The sequence below is a fragment of the Oncorhynchus nerka genome, linkage group LG11 (assembly GCF_034236695.1).
Source record: "Oncorhynchus nerka isolate Pitt River linkage group LG11, Oner_Uvic_2.0, whole genome shotgun sequence".
In the NCBI taxonomy this organism is placed as follows: domain Eukaryota; kingdom Metazoa; phylum Chordata; class Actinopteri; order Salmoniformes; family Salmonidae; genus Oncorhynchus; species Oncorhynchus nerka.
The window spans coordinates 65,610,005-65,618,634 of NC_088406.1; the positions used below are offsets into that span (position 1 = coordinate 65,610,005).

At 45.1% G+C, this 8,630-nt stretch overlaps 1 protein-coding gene across 1 annotated transcript in view; it reads right to left on the bottom strand.

Moving 5' to 3' along the window:
• LOC115137347 (large neutral amino acids transporter small subunit 3-like) overlaps positions 1–8,391 on the bottom strand; it is a 44,663-nt gene extending 36,272 nt beyond the window's left edge. Inside the window, exon 1 of the mRNA XM_029673632.2 lies at positions 8,222–8,391. The gene's annotated coding sequence lies outside the window, so the exon portion shown is untranslated. The remainder of the gene's footprint in view (positions 1–8,221) is intronic.
• Between the last annotated feature and the right edge of the window lie 239 nt (positions 8,392–8,630).

Genomic DNA, 8,630 nt, shown 5'->3' on the forward strand with positions numbered 1-8,630 from the left:
TGGTTCTCTATGGAATTGTTCTAGTTAATTATTTCTATGTTGGTGTTTTGTATGGTTCCCAATTAGAGGCAGCTGGTAATCGTTGCCTCTAATTGGGGATCATATTTAGGTAGCCATTTTTCCCACCTGTGTTTGTGGGATATTGTTTGTGTGTGTGCTTGTTGCACCAAGTAAGTCCCGTTTCGTTATTTGTTTATTGTTTTTGTTTGAAAGTTTCACTTAAATAAAAGATGTGGAACTCTAATCACGCTGTGCCTTGGTCCGTCCATTTTCACGAGCGTGACAGAATATCCCACCAAGCAAGGACCAAGCAGCGTGTGACGGAGGTAAAGGAGTTTTGGACCTGGGAAGAAATCATGGGAGGTTGTGAGACCCTTCCTTGGAATGGAGACAACAAGGACGGTGGAAGGACAGCAACAACGCCGGGGACCGCGGCCACAGAAACCCCAAGGTTTTTTGGAGGGGGAGGGACAAGGGGTGGTCGGCCGAGCCAAAGAGAGAGCCAAAGCCCACCTGGGAGTCGATGGAGCAGTGTGAGGAGGGATATCGGAGAATGATGTTGGCTAGGAGTATGCTGCAGCGCAAGCGTACTGAAGAGCGTGACACCAGTCTGGTGCCGTCTGTGCCAGCTCCCCACACTTGCCCTGAAGAGCCAGAGACCGTCAGGGAGGCGATGGAGAAGTTGGGAGAATGAGAGAAATGTTATGTAGGTGTGTTCTGCACGGCATCTGACCTGAAGAGCCTGTCAGCAGTCCGGTGCCACCTGTGCCAGCTCCTCGCACTCACCCTGAAGTGAGGCCTCCAGTGCACCAGGCCTCCAGTGTGCCTTCTCAGTCCGGTACGTCCTGTGCCAACTCCCCACACTCTCCCTGAAGTGTGTGTCACCAATCCGGTGCCACCTGTGCCGGTTCCACGCACCAGGCCTCCAGTGCGCCTCCCCAGTCCCGCTCCAAGGCCGGAGCCTTCCTCTGCTCCATTGCCCAGTCCAGGCACGGTGTCCAGTCCAGCTCCATGGCCGGAGCTTTCCTCTGCGCCGGTGCCCAGTCCAGGCACGGCGTCCAGCCCAGCTCCATCGCCGGAGCCCTCCTTTGCGCCGGTGCCCAGTCCAGGCACGGCGTTCAGCCCGGCACCATGGCCGGATCCGGGGTCTGGGCGGGGGCTACGACCTGCACCGGAGCTACCACCAACAGTAGTCACCCCCCCCTACCCTCCAAATTGGTTTCAGGTTTTACGGCCAGTGCCCGCACCTTTGGGGGGGTGGGGTGGGGGTGGGGGTGGGGGGGTACCTTCACGCCCTGACCATAGAGAGCCCTTGTTTCTCTATGGAGTTGTTGGTCAAGGCGTGACTAGGGGGCACCAAGTAAGTCACATTTCGTTATTTGTTTATTGTTTTTGTTTGAAAGTTTCACTTAAATAAAAGATGTGGAACTCTAATCACGCTGCGCCTTGGTCCGTCCATTTTCACGAGCGTGACAGGCACATATTGCACTTTTACTTTCTTCTCCAACACTTTGTTTTTACATTATTTAAACCAAATTGAACATTTCATTATTAATTTGAGGCTAAATTGATTTTATTGATGTATTATATTAAGTTAAAATAAAAGTGTTCATTCAGTATCGTTGTAATTGTCATTATTACAAATGAATTAATTCATCGTTCAATTAATCGGTATCGGCTTTTTTTGGTCCTCCGTCTAGTTAGTACGTAATTCTGACCGTACAATAACTGCTTGAAAAAAAACAGGGACAGTTTCCCTGTTAGTGTAGGTGGAAAGATCTACCTGCAATAAGGAGGGAGAGAGGAATCAGGGATTGGTGTAAAGAGGACAAAAGAGCTGAATGGTGAGTAGAGTAGTGACCCCTGAATTGACCTTATTGCTGCGTGTCTGACTTCACGCCGTGGACCTATCAGGTATCAAACAGCAGGGACTGACACAAACACACACCCTGTTATTTGCACGTGCCTATGGCACACACATATGCACACGGCCTGACGTAGTGAGGGAGGGTTTAGACTCGTAAAATGTGCCTTGTAAAAAAAAAAAAATTCTAGTGAGGAGATTTTACTCCTGGGTATAACTCACAAATATGCATGTTTGCCTGTGGCCAATAGGCATGAAGTCTGTATGCATTAGAAAGTGGTTGTCAGATGTACAGTACCAGTCAAAGGCTTGGACACACCTACTCAATCCAGGGTTTCTTTATTTTTACTATTTTCTACATTGTAGAATAATAATGAAGACATCGAAACTATGAAATAACACATATCGAATCGTGTAGTAACCAAAAAAGTGTTAAACAAATATATTTTATATTTGAGATTCTACAAAGTAGCCACCCTTTGCCTTGATGACAGTTTTGCACACTCTTGGTATTCTCTCAACCAGCTTCATGAGGTAGGCACCTGGAAAGCATTTCAATTAACAGGTGTGCCTTGTTAAAAGTTCATTTGTGGAATTTCTTACCTTAATGTGTTTGTGCCAATCAGTTGCATTGTGACAAGGTAGGGGTGGTATACAAAAAATAGCCCTATTTGGTAAAAAACCAAGTCCATATTATGGCAAGAACAGCTCGAATAAGCTAAGAGAAATGACAGTCCTTCAGGACTTTAAGACATGAAGGTCAGTCAATCCGGAAAATTTCTGAACTTTGAACATTTCTTCAAGTGCAGTCGCAAAAAACATCAAGCGCTGTCTCTCATGAGGACTGCCACAGGAAAGGAAGACCCAGAGTTACCTCTGCTGCAGAGGATAAGTTCATTAGAGTTAACAGCCTCAGAAATTGCAGGCCAAATAAATGCTTCAGATTTCAAGTAACAGACACATCTCAACATCAACTGTTCGGAGGAGACTGTGGGAACTCTTTCAAGACAGTTGGAAAAGCATTCCAGGTAAAGATGGTTGAGAGAATGCCAAGAGTGTGCAAAGGGTGGCTACTTTGAAGAATCTCAAATATAAAATATATTTTGATTTGTTTAACACTTTTTTGGTTACTAAATTATTCCATGTGTATTATTTTATAGTTTTGATGTCTTCACTATTATTCTACAATGTAGAAAATAGTACAAATAAAGAGAAACCCTTGAATGAGTAGGTATGTCCAAACTTTTGACTGGTACTGTAAGTGTGAATACATGCCATTCTATCTGTGACTGTGTGTGTAGGTAAAGCAGGTTTGACTGAGGGTCTATTACCTCTCTTGAACACGTGCCTGCAGCCAGACTGGGACTCCTGTCAGCTGGGGACAAAAATAGCTGCAGTGGTCACAGACCTAGTGACACTTAACTACACTAGTACACTACATGGGAACACATATATGTTGCACAGAATACCTGGTTATTACAATGTCTGGAGAAATGTTTAAAAGGGAAAACTCTTTTTCAACATCAACATATGAAATCGGCGGGTTTCTTTGTTTGTAGTCACAAAGATAGAAGATACGTTTTTTCCGATGACATCATCCGGTGACACTGATGACATCATCGACTGTGAATAATGTGATTTTAACCACCTATTAGGTTACTTACTACCACATCTACATGACATAAGGATCTTGTACCTGGAACGTGCTCATACTGAACCCAAACATTGGAGAGTGTTAGACTTTGACCTCTAAACCCTGACCCCTCTGCTCCTTATGACACAGAAAGGTAGGATGGAGTATCGAAGATGACCTTTCTGAACCCTCCAATTTAATTTAGGCGAGTATTAAGCAGACCGGGCTCGGTTCCACGAGGGGGCAAAAGAGGGCTTAGCCCACCTCAGTTGAAACGTGTGCTCCCTCAGTTTAAGTTATAAGTTCCTATATAAAAATAGCAAAAAAAAGTTCAAATGATTGAGTGACAGGTTGGCGCAAAATCGGTATCTCCCTTGCGCTGTGTCCACAAGCGCCGCCAGGATCATGTCTCCATAGCTCCCTCCACCTCCAACTGTTCCTGACGATCTTGGAACACAGGAGCCGGCCAGGTTAGCCTAGAATCCTACCCTAGCCGCAGGTTTTCTGTCCAAAAACTTTCTTTTAACTGGTTCATAGAAAGAGTGGCTGGAATACTCAATATAAGTCCAATGCAAGAACCCAAATGACGCCTCTCTGTATAGCTACATATCGGTATGTTTCTTCATAGAAAGAGATACATTCTATTATGGTTTTCTTAGGAGGCGGAAAAAGAGAGGCCGGAGGGAGGGCTGCCTTCTTGAGGAGTAGTAGGCGATCTAATAAACACCCACTCCCCTCAATTCTGCTCGCAAACATGCAATCTTTGGACAATAAAATGGAAGCGTTATTGGGAAGATTAAACTACCAACGGGACATTAAAAACTGTAACATCTTATACTTCACGTAGTCGTGGCTGGACGACTACAATATCAACATACAGGTTGGCTGGTTATGGGATGTACCGGCAGGATAGAAGAGGGGCGTCTGGTAAGACAAGGGGTGGCGATCTATGTATTTTTGTAAACAAAAGCTGGTGCACGATATCTAAGGAAGTCTCGAGCCATTGCTCGACTGAGGTAGAGTTTCTCATGATAAGCTGCAGACCACATTACCTACCGAGAGAGTTCTCATCTATATTCTTTGTAGTTGTTTACATACCACCACAGTCAGAGGCTGGCACTAAGATAGCATTGAATGAGCTGTATTCCGCCATAAGCAAACAAGAAATCGCTCACCCAGAGACGGTGCTCCTAGTAGCCGGGGACTTTAAAGGCTAGAGCTGCCACTTTCAAGGAGCGGGACTCTAACCCAGAAGCTTATAAGAAATCCCGCTATGCCCTCCGACGAACCATCATACAGGCAAAACGTCAATACAGGACTAAGATCGAGTCGTACAACACCGGCTCTGACGCTCATCGGATGTAACAGAGCCTGCAAACTATTACAGACTACAAAGGGAAGCACAGCCGAGAGTTGCCCAGTGACACAAGCCTACCGGACGAGCTAAACTACTTCTATGCTCGCTTCGAGGCAAGCAACACTGAAACATGCATGAGAGCACCAGCAGGACAGGAAGACTGTGTGATTACGCTCTCCGCAGCCTTTAGACAGGTCAACATTCACAAGGCCGTATGGCCAGACGGATTAACAGGACGTGTACTCTTCACTGACATTTTCAACCTCTCCCTGTCCGAGTCTGTAATACCAACATATTTTAAGCAGACCACTATAGTGCCTGTACCCAAGAACACTAAGGCAACCTGCCTAAATGACTACCGACCCCTAGCACTCACATCTGTAGCCATGAAGTGCTTGGAAAGGCTAGTCATGGCTCACATCAACACTATCATCCCAGAAACCCGGGACCCACTCTAATTCGCATACCGCCCCAACAGATCCACAGATAATGCAGTCTCTATTGCACTCCACACTGCCCTTTCCCACCTGGACAAAAGGAACACCTATGAGAGAATGCTATTCATTGACTACAGATCAGCGTTCAACATCATAGTGCCCTCAAAGCTCATCAATAAGCTAAGGACCCTGGGACTAAACACCTCCCTCTGCAACTGAATCCTGGACTTCCTGATGGGCCGCCCCCAGGTGGTAAGGGTAGGTAACAACACATCCGCCACGCTGATCCTAAACACAGGACCCCCCCAGGGGTGCGTGCTCATCCCCCTCCTGTACTCCCTGTTCACTCATGACTGCACGGCCAGGCACGACTCCAACACCATCATTAAATTTGCCGATGACACAACAGTGGAAGGCCTGATCACCAACAACAACGAGACAGCCTATAGGGAGGAGGTCAGAGACCTGGCCGGTGATGCCAGGACAACAACCTCTCCCTCAACGTGTCCAAGACAAAAGAGATGATTGTGGACTACAGGAAAAAGAGGACAGAGCATGCACTCATTCTCATCGGCGGGGCTGCAGTAGAGCAAGTTGAGAGCTTCAAGTTCCTTGGTGTCCACATCACCAACAAACTAACATGGTCCAAGCACACCAAGACAGTCGTGAAGCGGGCACGACAAAACCTATTTCCCCCTCAGGGGATTGAAAAGATTTGGCATGGGTCCTCAGATCCTCAAAAGTGCTACAGCTGCACCATCGAGAGTATCCTGACTGGATGCATCACTGCCTGGTATGGCAACTGCTCGGCCTCCGACCGCAAAGCACTACAGAGGGTAGTGCGAACGGCCCAGTACATCACTGGTGCCAAGCTTCCTGCCATCCAGGACCTCTATACCAGGCGGTGTCAGAGGGCCCTAAAAAGTGTCAAAGACTCCAGCCACCCTATTCATAGACTGTTCTCTCTGCTACCACACGGCAAGCGGTACCGGAGCGCCAAGTCTAGGTCCAAGAGGCTTCTAAACAGCTTCTACCCCCAAGCCATAAGACTCCTGAACATCTAGTCAAATGGCTACCCAGACTATTCACATTGCCCCCCTCCCCTCTCCACACCACTGCCACTCTCTGTTGTCATTTGTGCATAGTCACTTCAATTAACTCTACCTACATGTACATACTACCTCAACTAACTGGTGCCCCCGAACATTGACTCTATACCGGCCCTGTATATATTGTTATTTTTTACTGCTCCTCTTTAATTACTTGTTACTTTTATGTCTTATTCTTTATTTCTTTTTTTAACTGCACTGTGGGTTAGGGGCTCGTAAGTAAGCATTTCACTCTAAGGGCTACACCTGTTGTATTCGGGGGATGTGGATAATAAAATTGGATTTGATATGCAATTCTTAAGCCAATATTCTATAAGAAGTGCTGGAACTCCAGACACAGAAAATGTGAGGAGCCTGTACATAGTACCGGTGTGTTCTGGCCAGATTCAGGCACTGATCATGAGTCATGTTTTGTTTAGTGTGCTGGTAGAACCAAAGAAAAAAAGGGGGAAATAGTTTGTCAAAGAAGTATCTTTCTCTTTCACAGGAAGATGGAGCCCGACAGAAATGGCAGCTCTGCTTCTAGCTCCTACACAACTTCTCAGTATTTTTGTTGGTTGTGTGTCCTCCACCCAGTGCCCTGCCCTAAACTTAGTCACTGTCACTAACTGGCTACCACCCGGTTCCTCAACCCTGTATCTTAGAGACTGCTGATCTATGTACATAGATATGGAATCATTGGTCACTTTAGTAATGGAACGCTGGTCGCTTTAGTTATGTTTACATACTGTATTTTAATCAAAGCCATCCTATCCACCTATTGCTGTATATATACTATTCTATCCTATATATTCTAGATATGTACAGTATGTGGATAGAATATTTAGTATGTCTATACACATATATATAATATATATATATGCTCCTAATATTTATATATTTCTGAATTCCATTCTTTTACTTTTAGATTTGTGTATTGTTGTGAATTGTTAGATACTACTGCACTGTTGGAGCTAGGAACACAAGCATTTCGCTACACCCGCATTAACATCTGCTAAATATGTGTATGTAACCAATAAAATTAGATTTACAAGAGAGTTGGAAAGCATCATTCTAAGAAATTCAGCAACTTTTGGAGGTCTGTGGAAGTCAAAATGTAATCATAAACAAGCACTTTTATCAACTTCCACTACACTCCAAGAGTTGCTGAGTTTCCTATTCCTGATTTAGGCACCAGCTAAGGCAGAGTACATACACTGAGTAAATACACAATATTTAAAACCAGGGGTGGTGAAACCGCCCCACCTCTCTCTTTCTGTCTGTCACTCTCCCTCTCTTTCAGCTGTTTCCACTCGTGCGGCCTGTCCGTGGGTGGTGGACACGCGTGACCCCTCCTCGTGCTCCCGTGTGTGAGCACTGACAGCTGCGTCCAGGTGTCACCGGTGGTGCCACCTTTTACGTGCACAGCGCATAGATTACGCATGGATTGCCCAGTGCTGTTTAAGTATACAAAGTTGATTATAAACAAACTACTGGTCACCCTCCATTATACTATTTTTATGGCCAAACGATACCTGAAACGTGGGAAGGGCATTGTTTTATGTATATAATTAGCGCCAAACACAAGACTGTCAACATATTAACTTTAGCATTGTGCAAACGGATATAAGACTTTCCGTGTCACTCGGTCTACAAAAAAGTAATGCACATTAATAGGATAACAAATGAAAGATTATGAAAAATAACAAATAATGGGGGGGGGGGACGAATATACAAGAGAAGTATTGTGCAATGTGCGTAAAGTCAAATTCCTCTTACCAGACACACAAAAGATCAGCAACATATCTGAACATGCACAACAAACAAATGGAAATTACTTACTTCAGACGCTAATCCCTGAAATAATTTATATCTATGGTAAATGGTTTATTTCTCTTCTTTAGTGAAAAAGGCGGGATTTAAACTGTTTGTCTGCTGCGAACACGTTACACAGTCAGTCACTGTGGGTCTTGTGAAACTTCACTACATTCAGTTAGTTCCTCGTCACAACTTCATTACATGTATGGCTTTAAACCCCTCCTCTCGCCTTCCTAAAGTCTATATAAATGCCCCCCCCCACCGCAACGAGTTTCCATTTACGTATAAACGCAGCACGCTCAGTTGTCAGTGGTGCTTTACAGCCTTAAAATAGAAACCTTGTTACACTGCGCCACCTTGCGGCGAATACTTAAATACAAATACACTAACAACATAATACGGAGACGAATTTTTCTTGATCAGGGCCCAGGCT